The 12676-nt window shown below is 42.1% G+C and overlaps 1 protein-coding gene across 6 annotated transcripts in view; it reads right to left on the minus strand.

Annotated features, from left to right (window-relative positions):
• Positions 1-12676, minus strand: part of sned1 (sushi, nidogen and EGF-like domains 1) — a 376981-nt gene that overhangs the window by 68801 nt on the left and 295504 nt on the right. The gene's annotated exons all lie outside the window — the stretch shown is intronic.

Genomic DNA, 12676 nt, shown 5'->3' on the forward strand with positions numbered 1-12676 from the left:
ACACTCTCTATTATACTCCACACTCACTGTGTGTTATAACACTCTCTCTATTATACTCCACCCTCACTGTGTGTTATAACACTCTCTCAGTTATACCCCACCCTCACTGTGTGTTATAACACTCTCTCAGTTATACTCCACCCTCACTGTGTGTTATAACACTGTCTCTATTATACTCCACCCTCAGTGTGTGTTATAAAACTCTCTCTATTATACACCACCCCCACTGTGTGTTATAACACTCTCTCTCTTAAGCCCCACCTCACTGCGTGTTATAACACTCTCTCTATTATACTCCACCCTCAGTGTGTGTTATAACACTCTCTCTCTTAAGCCCCACCTCACTGTGTGGTATAACACTCTCTCTCTTAGGCCCCACCCTCACTGTGTGTTATAACACTCTCTCTATTATACTCCACCCTCACTGTGTGTTATAACACTCTCTCTCTTAAGCCCCACCTCGCTGTGTGTTATAACACTCTCTCTATTATACCCCACCCTCAGTGTGTTATAACACTATCTCTAATATACCCGACCCTCATATTGTGTTATAACACTCTCTCAGTTATACCCCACCCTCACTGTGTGTTATAACACTCTCTATTATACTTCACCCTCACTGTGTGTTATAACACTCTCACTGTTATACCTCACCCTCACTGTGTGTTATAACATTCTCTCTATTATACTCCACCCTCACTGTGTGTTATAACACTCTCTCTATTATACCCCACCCTCACTGTGTGTTATAACACTCTCTCTATTATACTCCACCCACAATGTGTGTTATAACACTCGCTCAGTTATACTCCATCCTCACTGTGTGTTATAACACTCTCTCTCTTAAGCCCCACCCTCACTGTATGTTATAACACTCTCTCTATTATACTCCACCCTCACTGTGTGATATAACACTCTCTCTATTATACTCCACCCTCACTGTGTGTTATAACACTCTCTCTGTTATACCCCACCCTCACTGTGTGTTATAACACTCTCTCTATTTTGCTCCACACTCACTGTGTGTTATAACACTCTCTCTGTTATACCACACCCTCACTGTGTGTTATAACGCTCTCTATTATACTTCACCCTCACTGTGTGTTATAACACTCTCACTGTTATACCTCACCCTCACTGTGTGTTATAACACTCTCTCTATTATACCCCACCCTCACTGTGTGTTATAACATTCTCTCGATTATACTCCATCCTCACTGTGTGTTATAACACTCTCTCTATTATACCCCACCCTCACTGTGTGTTATAACACTCTCTCGATTATACTCCACCCACAATGTGTGTTATAACACTCGCTCAGTTATACTCCATCCTCACTGTGTGTTATAACACTCTCTCTCTTAAGCCCCACCCTCACTGTATGGTATAACACTCTCTCTATTATACTCCACCCTCACTGTGTGATATAACACTCTCTCTATTATACTCCACCCTCACTGTGTTATAACACTCTCTGTTATACCCCACCCTCACTGTGTGTTATAACACTCTCTCTGTTATACCCCACCCACACTGTGTGTTATAACACACTCTCTATTATACCCCACTCTCATTGTGTGTTATAACACTCTCTCAGTTATACCCCACACTCACTGTGTGTTATAACACTCTCTCAGTTATACCCTACCCTCACTGTGTGTTATAACACTCTCGCTATTATACTCCACCCTCACTGAGTGATGTAACACTCTCTCTATTATACCCCACCCTCACTGTGTGTTATAACACTCTCTCTATTATACCCCACCCTGACTGTGTGTTATAACGCTCTCTATTATACTTCACCCTCACTGTGTGTTGTAACACTCTCTCTATTATACTCCACCCTCACTGTGTGTTATAACACTCTCTCTATTATACCCCACCCTCACTGTGTGTTATAACACTCTCTCTATTATACTCCACCCACAATGTGTGTTATAACACTCGCTCAGTTATACTCCATCCTCACTGTGTGTTATAACACTCTCTCTCTTAAGCCCCACCCTCACTGTATGTTATAACACTCTCTCTATTATACTCCACCCTCACTGTGTGATATAACACTCTCTCTATTATACTCCACCCTCACTGTATGTTATAACACTCTCTCTGTTATACCCCACCCTCACTGTGTGTTATAACACTCTCTCTATTTTGCTCCACACTCACTGTGTGTTATAACACTCTCTCTGTTATACCACACCCTCACTGTGTGTTATAACGCTCTCTATTATACTTCACCCTCACTGTGTGTTATAACACTCTCACTGTTATACCTCACCCTCACTGTGTGTTATAACACTCTCTCTATTATACCCCACCCTCACTGTGTGTTATAACACTCTCTCTATTATACTCCACCCTCACTGTGTGTTATAACACTCTCTCTCTTAAGCCCCACCTCGCTGTGTGTTATAACACTCTCTCTATTATACCCCACCCTCACTGTGTGTTATAACACTATCTCTAATATACCCGACCCTCACATTGTGTTATAACACTCTCTCAGTTATACCCCACCCTCACTGTGTGTTATAACACTCTCTCTGTTATACCACACCCTCACTGTGTGTTATAACGCTCTCTATTATACTTCACCCTCACTGTGTGTTATAACACTCTCACTGTTATACCTCACCCTCACTGTGTGTTATAACATTCTCTCTATTATACTCCACCCTCACTGTGTGTTATAACACTCTCTCTATTATACTCCACCCACAATGTGTGTTATAACACTCGCTCAGTTATACTCCATCCTCACTGTGTGTTATAACACTCTCTCTCTTAAGCCCCACCCTCACTGTGTGTTATAACATTCTCTCTATTATACCCCACCCTCACTGTGTGTTATAACACTCTCTCTATTATACTCCACCCACAATGTGTGTTATAACACTCGCTCAGTTATACTCCATCCTCACTGTGTGTTATAACACTCTCTCTCTTAAGCCCCACCCTCACTGTATGTTATAACACTCTCTCTATTATACTCCACCCTCACTGTGTGATATAACACTCTCTCTATTATACTCCACCCTCACTGTGTGTTATAACACTCTCTCTGTTATACCCCACCCTCATTGTGTGTTATAACACTCTCTCTATTTTGCTCCACACTCACTGTGTGTTATAACACTCTCTCTGTTATACCACACCCTCACTGTGTGTTATAACGCTCTCTATTATACTTCACCCTCACTGTGTGTTATAACACTCTCACTGTTATACCTCACCCTCACTGTGTGTTATAACACTCTCTCTATTATACCCCACCCTTACTGTGTGTTATAACATTCTCTCTATTATACTCCATCCTCACTGTGTGTTATAACACTCTCTCTATTATACCCCACCCTCACTGTGTGTTATAACACTCTCTCGATTATACTCCACCCACAATGTGTGTTATAACACTCGCTCAGTTATACTCCATCCTCACTGTGTGTTATAACACTCTCTCTCTTAAGCCCCACCCTCACTGTATGGTATAACACTCTCTCTATTATACTCCACCCTCACTGTGTGATATAACACTCTCTCTATTATACTCCACCCTCACTGTGTTATAACACTCTCTGTTATACCCCACCCTCACTGTGTGTTATAACACTCTCTCTGTTATACCCCACCCACACTGTGTGTTATAACACACTCTCTATTATACCCCACTCTCATTGTGTGTTATAACACTCTCTCAGTTATACCCCACACTCACTGTGTGTTATAACACTCTCGCTATTATACTCCACCCTCACTGAGTGATGGAACACTCTCTCTATTATACCCCACCCTCACTGTGTGTTATAACACTCTCTCTATTATACCCCACCCTCACTGTGTGTTATAACGCTCTCTATTATACTTCACCCTCACTGTGTGTTGTAACACTCTCTCAGTTATACTCCACCCTCACTGTGTGTTATAACACTCTCTCTATTATACTCCACCCTCATTGTGTGTTATAACACTCTCTCTATTATACCCCACCCTCACTGTGTGTTATAACGCTCTCTATTATACTTCACCCTCACTGTGTGTTATAACACTCTCACTGTTATACCTCACCCTCACTGTGTGTTATAACACTCTCTCTATTATACCCCACCCTCACTGTGCGTTATAACACTTTCTCTATTATACTCCACTCTCACTGTGTCATAACACTCTCTCTGCTAAGCCCCACCCTCACTGTGTGTTATAACACTCTCTCTATCATACCCTACCCTCACTCTGTGTTATAACACTCTCTCTATTGTACTCCACACTCACTGTGTGTCATAACACTCTCTCTGCTAAGCCCCACCCTCAGTGTGTGTTATAACACTCTCTCTATTATACCCCACCCTCGCTGTGTGTTATAACACTCTCTCTATTATACTCCACCCTCACTGTGTGTTATAACACACTCTCTATTATACTCCACACTCACTGTGTTATAACACTCTCTCTATTATACCCCACCCTCACTGTGTGTTATAACACTCTCTCTATTATACTCCACCCTCACTGTGTGTTATAACACTCTCTCTATTATACTCCACCCTCACTGTGTGTTATAACACTCTCTCTGTTATACCCCACCCTCACTGTGTGTTATAACACTCTCTCTATTTTGCTCCACACTCACTGTGTGTTATAACACTCTCTCTGTTATACCCCACCCTCACTGTGTGTTGTAACACTCTCTCTATTATACTCCACCCTCAGTGTGTGTTATAACACTCTCTCTATTATACCCCACCCTCACTGTGTGTTATAACACTCTCTCTAATATACCCCACCCTCACATTGTGTTATAACACTCTCTCAGTTATACCCCACCCTCACTGTGTGTTATAACACTCTCAGTTATACTCCACCCTCACTGTGTGTTATAACACTGTCTCTATTATACTCCACCCTCAGTGTGTGTTATAAAACTCTCTCTATTATACACCACCCCCACTGTGTGTTATAACACTCTCTCTCTTAAGCCCCACCTCACTGCGTGTTATAACACTCTCTCTCTTAGGCCCCACCCTCACTGTGTGTTATAACACTCTCTCTATTATACTCCACCCTCACTGTGTGTTATAACACTCTCTCTCTTAAGCCCCACCTCGCTGTGTGTTATAACACTCTCTCTATTATACCCCACCCTCACTGTGTGTTATAACACTATCTCTAATATACCCGACCCTCACATTGTGTTATAACACTCTCTCAGTTATACCCCACCCTCACTGTGTGTTATAACACTCTCTCTGTTATACCACACCCTCACTGTGTGTTATAACGCTCTCTATTATACTCCACCCTCACTGTGTGTTATAACACTCTCACTGTTATACCTCACCCTCACTGTGTGTTATAACATTCTCTCTATTATACTCCACCCTCACTGTGTGTTATAACACTCTCTCTATTATACCCCACCCTCACTGTGTGTTATAACACTCTCTCTATTATACTCCACCCACAATGTGTGTTATAACACTCACTCAGTTATACTCCATCCTCACTGTGTGTTATAACACTCTCTCTCTTAAGCCCCACCCTCACTGTATGTTATAACACTCTCTCTATTATACTCCACCCTCACTGTGTGATATAACACTCTCTCTATTATACTCCACCCTCACTGTGTTATAACACTCTCTCTGTTATACCCCACTCTCATTGTGTGTTATAACACTCTCTCAGTTATACGCCACCCTCACTGTGTGTTATAACACTCTGTCAGTTATACCCCACACTCACTGTGTGTTATAACACTCTCTCTATTATACCCCACCCTCACTGTGTGTTATAACACTCTCTCTATTATACTCCACCCTCAGTGTGTGTTATAAAACTCTCTCTGTAATACACCACCCTCACTGTGTGTTATAACATTCTCTCTATTATACTCCACCCTCACTGTGTGTTATAACACTCTCTCTATTATACCCCACCCTCACTGTGTGTTATAACACTCTCTCTATTATACTCCTCCCACAATGTGTGTTATAACACTCGCTCAGTTATACTCCATCCTCACTGTGTGTTATAACACTCTCTCTCTTAAGCCCCACCCTCACTGTGTGTTATAACACTCTCTCTATTATACCCCACACTCACTGTGTGTTATAACGCTCTCTATTATACTTCACCCTCACTGTGTGTTGTAACACTCTCTCAGTTATACTCCACCCTCACTGTGTGTTATAACACTCTCTCTATTATACTCCACCCTCACTGTGTGTTATAACACTCTCTCTATTATACCCCATCCTCACTGTGTGTTATAACGCTCTCTATTATACTTCACCCTCACTGTGTGTTATAACACTCTCACTGTTATACCTCACATTCACTGTGTGTTATAACACTCTCTCTATTATACCCCACCCTCACTGTGCGTTATAACACTCTCTCTATTATACTCCACCCTCACTGTGTGTTATAACACTCTCTCTATTATACTCCACCCTCACTGTGTTATAACACTCTCTCTGTTATACCCCACCCTCACTGTGTGTTATAACACTCTCTCTGTTATACCCCACCCTCACTGTGTGCTATAACACTCTCTCAGTTATACCCCAACCTCACTGTGTGTTATAACACTCTCTCAGTTATACCCCACCCTCACTGTGTGTTATAACACTCTCTCAGTTATACCCTACCCTCACTGTGTGTTATAACTCTCTCTCTATTATACTCCACCCTCACTGTGTGTTATACCACTCTCTCTATTATACCCCACCCTCACTGTGTGTTATAACACTCTCTCTATTATACCCCACCCTCACTGTGTGTTATAACACTCTCTCTGTTATACTCCACACTGACTGTGTGTTATAACACTCTCTCTATTATACTCCACCCTCACTGTGTGTTATAACACTCTCTCTGTTATACCCCACCCTCACTGTGTGTTATAACACTCTCTATTATACTCCACCCTCACTGTGTGTTATAACACTCTCTCTGTTATATCCCACCCTCACTGTGTGTTATAACACTCTCTCTCTTATACCCCACCCTCACTGTGTGTTATAACACTCTCCCAGTTATACTCCACCCTCACTGTGTGTTATAACACTCTCTCTATTATACTCCACCATCACTGTGTGTTATAACACTCTCTCTATTATACCCCACTCTCAGTGTGTGTTATAACACTCTCTGTTATACCCCACCCACACTGTGTGTTATAACACTCTGTCTATTATACTCCACCCTCACTGTGTGTTATAACAGTCTCTCTGTTATACCCCACCCTCACTGTATATTATAACACTCTCTCTGATATACCCCACCCTCACCGTGTTTTATAACACTCTCTCAGTTATACTCCACCCTCACTGTGTGTTATAACACTCTCTCTATTATACCCTACCCTCACTGTGTTATAACACTCTCTCTGTTATACCCCACCCTCACTGTGTGTTATAACACTCTCTCTATTATACCCCACCATCATTGTGTGTTATAACACTCTCTCTATTATACCCTACCCACACTGTCTTATAACACTCTCTCTGTTATACCCCACCCTCACTGTGTGTTATAACACTCTCTCAGTTATACCCCACCCTCACGGTGTGTGTTATAAAACTCTCTCTATTATACACCACCCCCACTGTGTGTTATAACACTCTCTCTCTTAAGCCCCACCTCACTGCGTGTTATAACACTCTCTCTATTATACTCCACCCTCAGTGTGTGTTATAACACTCTCTCTCTTAAGCCCCACCTCACTGTGTGGTATAACACTCTCTCTCTTAGGCCCCACCCTCACTGTGTGTTATAACACTCTCTCTATTATACTCCACCCTCACTGTGTGTTATAACACTCTCTCTCTTAAGCCCCACCTCGCTGTGTGTTATAACACTCTCTCCATTATACCCCACCCTCACTGTGTGTTATAACACTATCTCTAATATACCCGACCCTCACATTGTGTTATAACACTCTCTCAGTTATACCCCACCCTCACTGTGTGTTATAACACTCTCTCTGTTATACCACACCCTCACTGTGTGTTATAACGCTCTCTATTATACTTCACCCTCACTGTGTGTTATAACACTCTCACTGTTATACCTCACCCTCACTGTGTGTTATAACATTCTCTCTATTATACTCCACCCTCACTGTGTGTTATAACACTCTCTCTATTATACCCCACCCTCACTGTGTGTTATAACACTCTCTCTATTATACTCCACCCACAATGTGTGTTATAACACTCGCTCAGTTATACTCCATCCTCACTGTGTGTTATAACACTCTCTCTCTTAAGCCCCACCCTCACTGTATGTTATAACACTCTCTCTATTATACTCCACCCTCACTGTGTGATATAACACTCTCTCTATTATACTCCACCCTCACTGTGTGTTATAACACTCTCTCTGTTATACCCCACCCTCACTGTGTGTTATAACACTCTCTCTATTTTGCTCCACACTCACTGTGTGTTATAACACTCTCTCTGTTATACCACACCCTCACTGTGTGTTATAACGCTCTCTATTATACTTCACCCTCACTGTGTGTTATAACACTCTCACTGTTATACCTCACCCTCACTGTGTGTTATAACACTCTCTCTATTATACCCCACCCTCACTGTGTGTTATAACATTCTCTCTATTATACTCCATCCTCACTGTGTGTTATAACACTCTCTCGATTATACTCCACCCACAATGTGTGTTATAACACTCGCTCAGTTATACTCCATCCTCACTGTGTGTTATAACACTCTCTCTCTTAAGCCCCACCCTCACTGTATGTTATAACACTCTCTCTATTATACTCCACCCTCACTGTGTGATATAACACTCTCTCTATTATACTCCACCCTCACTGTGTTATAACACTCTCTCTGTTATACCCCACCCTCACTGTGTGTTATAACACTCTCTCTGTTATACCCCACCCACACTGTGTGTTATAACACACTCTCTATTGTACCCCACTCTCATTGTGTGTTATAACACTCTCTCAGTTATACCCCACACTCACTGTGTGTTATAACACTCTCTCAGTTATACCCTACCCTCACTGTGTGTTATAACACTCTCGCTATTATACTCCACCCTCACTGAGTGATGTAACACTCTCTCTATTATACCCCACCCTCACTGTGTGTTATAACACTCTCTCTATTATACCCCACCCTCACTGTGTGTTATAACGCTCTCTATTATACTTCACCCTCACTGTGTGTTGTAACACTCTCACTGTTATACCTCACCCTCACTGTGTGTTATAACACTCTCTCTATTATACCCCACCCTCACTGTGCGTTATAACACTTTCTCTATTATACTCCACTCTCACTGTGTGTCATAACACTCTCTCTGCTAAGCCCCACCCTCACTGTGTGTTATAACACTCTCTCTATCATACCCTACCCTCACTCTGTGTTATAACACTCTCTCTATTGTACTCCACACTCACTGTGTGTCATAACACTCTCTCTGCTAAGCCCCACCCTCAGTGTGTGTTATAACACTCTCTCTATTATACCCCACCCTCGCTGTGTGTTATAACACTCTCTCTATTATACTCCACCCTCACTGTGTGTTATAACACACTCTCTATTATACTCCACACTCACTGTGTTATAACACTCTCTCTATTATACCCCACCCTCACTGTGTGTTATAACACTCTCTCTATTATACTCCACCCTCACTGTGTGTTATAACACTCTCTCTATTATACTCCACCCTCACTGTGTGTTATAACACTCTCTCTGTTATACCCCACCCTCACTGTGTGTTGTAACACTCTCTCTATTATACTCCACCCTCACTGTGTGTTATAACACTGTCTCTATTATACTCCACCCTCAGTGTGTGTTATAAAACTATATCTATTATACACCACCCCCACTGTGTGTTATAACACTCTCTCTCTTAAGCCCCACCTCACTGCGTGTTATAACACTCTCTCTATTATACTCCACCCTCAGTGTGTGTTATAACACTCTCTCTCTTAAGCCCCACCTCACTGTGTGGTATAACACTCTCTCTCTTAGGCCCCACCCTCACTGTGTGTTATAACACTCTCTCTATTATACTCCACCCTCACTGTGTGTTATAACACTCTCTCTCTTAAGCCCCACCTCGCTGTGTGTTATAACACTCTCTCTATTATACCCCACCCTCACTGTGTGTTATAACACTATCTCTAATATACCCGACCCTCACATTGTGTTATAACACTCTCTCAGTTATACCCCACCCCCACTGTGTGTTATAACACTCTCTCTGTTATACCACACCCTCACTGTGTGTTATAACGCTCTCTATTATACTTCACCCTCACTGTGTGTTATAACACTCTCACTGTTATACCTCACCCTCACTGTGTGTTATAACATTCTCTCTATTATACTCCACCCTCACTGTGTGTTATAACACTCTCTCTATTATACCCCATCCTCACTGTGTGTTATAACACTCTCTCTATTATACTCCACCCACAATGTGTGTTATAACACTCGCTCAGTTATACTCCATCCTCACTGTGTGTTATAACACTCTCTCTCTTAAGCCCCACCCTCACTGTATGTTATAACACTCTCTCTATTATACTCCACCCTCACTGTGTGATATAACACTCTCTCTATTATACTCCACCCTCACTGTGTGTTATAACACTCTCTCTGTTATACCCCACCCTCACTGTGTGTTATAACACTGTCTCTATTATACTCCACCCTCAGTGTGTGTTATAAAACTCTCTCTATTATACACCACCCCCACTGTGTGTTATAACACTCTCTCTCTTAAGCCCCACCTCACTGCGTGTTATAACACTCTCTCTATTATACTCCACCCTCAGTGTGTGTTATAACACTCTCTCTCTTAAGCCCCACCTCACTGTGTGGTATAACACTCTCTCTCTTAGGCCCCACCCTCACTGTGTGTTATAACACTCTCTCTATTATACTCCACCCTCACTGTGTGTTATAACACTCTCTCTCTTAAGCCCCACCTCGCTGTGTGTTATAACACTCTCTCCATTATACCCCACCCTCACTGTGTGTTATAACACTATCTCTAATATACCCGACCCTCACATTGTGTTATAACACTCTCTCAGTTATACCCCACCCTCACTGTGTGTTATAACACTCTCTCTGTTATACCACACCCTCACTGTGTGTTATAACGCTCTCTATTATACTTCACCCTCACTGTGTGTTATAACACTCTCACTGTTATACCTCACCCTCACTGTGTGTTATAACATTCTCTCTATTATACTCCACCCTCACTGTGTGTTATAACACTCTCTCTATTATACCCCACCCTCACTGTGTGTTATAACACTCTCTCTATTATACTCCACCCACAATGTGTGTTATAACACTCGCTCAGTTATACTCCATCCTCACTGTGTGTTATAACACTCTCTCTCTTAAGCCCCACCCTCACTGTATGTTATAACACTCTCTCTATTATACTCCACCCTCACTGTGTGATATAACACTCTCTCTATTATACTCCACCCTCACTGTGTGTTATAACACTCTCTCTGTTATACCCCACCCTCACTGTGTGTTATAACACTCTCTCTATTTTGCTCCACACTCACTGTGTGTTATAACACTCTCTCTGTTATACCACACCCTCACTGTGTGTTATAACGCTCTCTATTATACTTCACCCTCACTGTGTGTTATAACACTCTCACTGTTATACCTCACCCTCACTGTGTGTTATAACACTCTCTCTATTATACCCCACCCTCACTGTGTGTTATAACATTCTCTCTATTATACTCCATCCTCACTGTGTGTTATAACACTCTCTCGATTATACTCCACCCACAATGTGTGTTATAACACTCGCTCAGTTATACTCCATCCTCACTGTGTGTTATAACACTCTCTCTCTTAAGCCCCACCCTCACTGTATGTTATAACACTCTCTCTATTATACTCCACCCTCACTGTGTGATATAACACTCTCTCTATTATACTCCACCCTCACTGTGTTATAACACTCTCTCTGTTATACCCCACCCTCACTGTGTGTTATAACACTCTCTCTGTTATACCCCACCCACACTGTGTGTTATAACACACTCTCTATTGTACCCCACTCTCATTGTGTGTTATAACACTCTCTCAGTTATACCCCACACTCACTGTGTGTTATAACACTCTCTCAGTTATACCCTACCCTCACTGTGTGTTATAACACTCTCGCTATTATACTCCACCCTCACTGAGTGATGTAACACTCTCTCTATTATACCCCACCCTCACTGTGTGTTATAACACTCTCTCTATTATACCCCACCCTCACTGTGTGTTATAACGATCTCTATTATACTTCACCCTCACTGTGTGTTGTAACACTCTCTCAGTTATACTCCACCCTCACTGTGTGTTATAACACTCTCTCTATTATACTCCACCCTCACTGTGTGTTATAACACTCTCTCTATTATACCCCACCCTCACTGTGTGTTATAACGCTCTCTATTATACTTCACCCTCACTGTGTGTTATAACACTCTCACTGTTATACCTCACCCTCACTGTGTGTTATAACACTCTCTCTATTATACCCCACCCTCACTGTGCGTTATAACACTTTCTCTATTATACTCCACTCTCACTGTGTGTCATAACACTCTCTCTGCTAAGCCCCACCCTCACTGTGTGTTATAACA

Source organism: Scyliorhinus torazame, chromosome 14 (genome assembly GCF_047496885.1).
Source record: "Scyliorhinus torazame isolate Kashiwa2021f chromosome 14, sScyTor2.1, whole genome shotgun sequence".
Taxonomy (NCBI): Eukaryota; Metazoa; Chordata; class Chondrichthyes; order Carcharhiniformes; family Scyliorhinidae; genus Scyliorhinus; species Scyliorhinus torazame.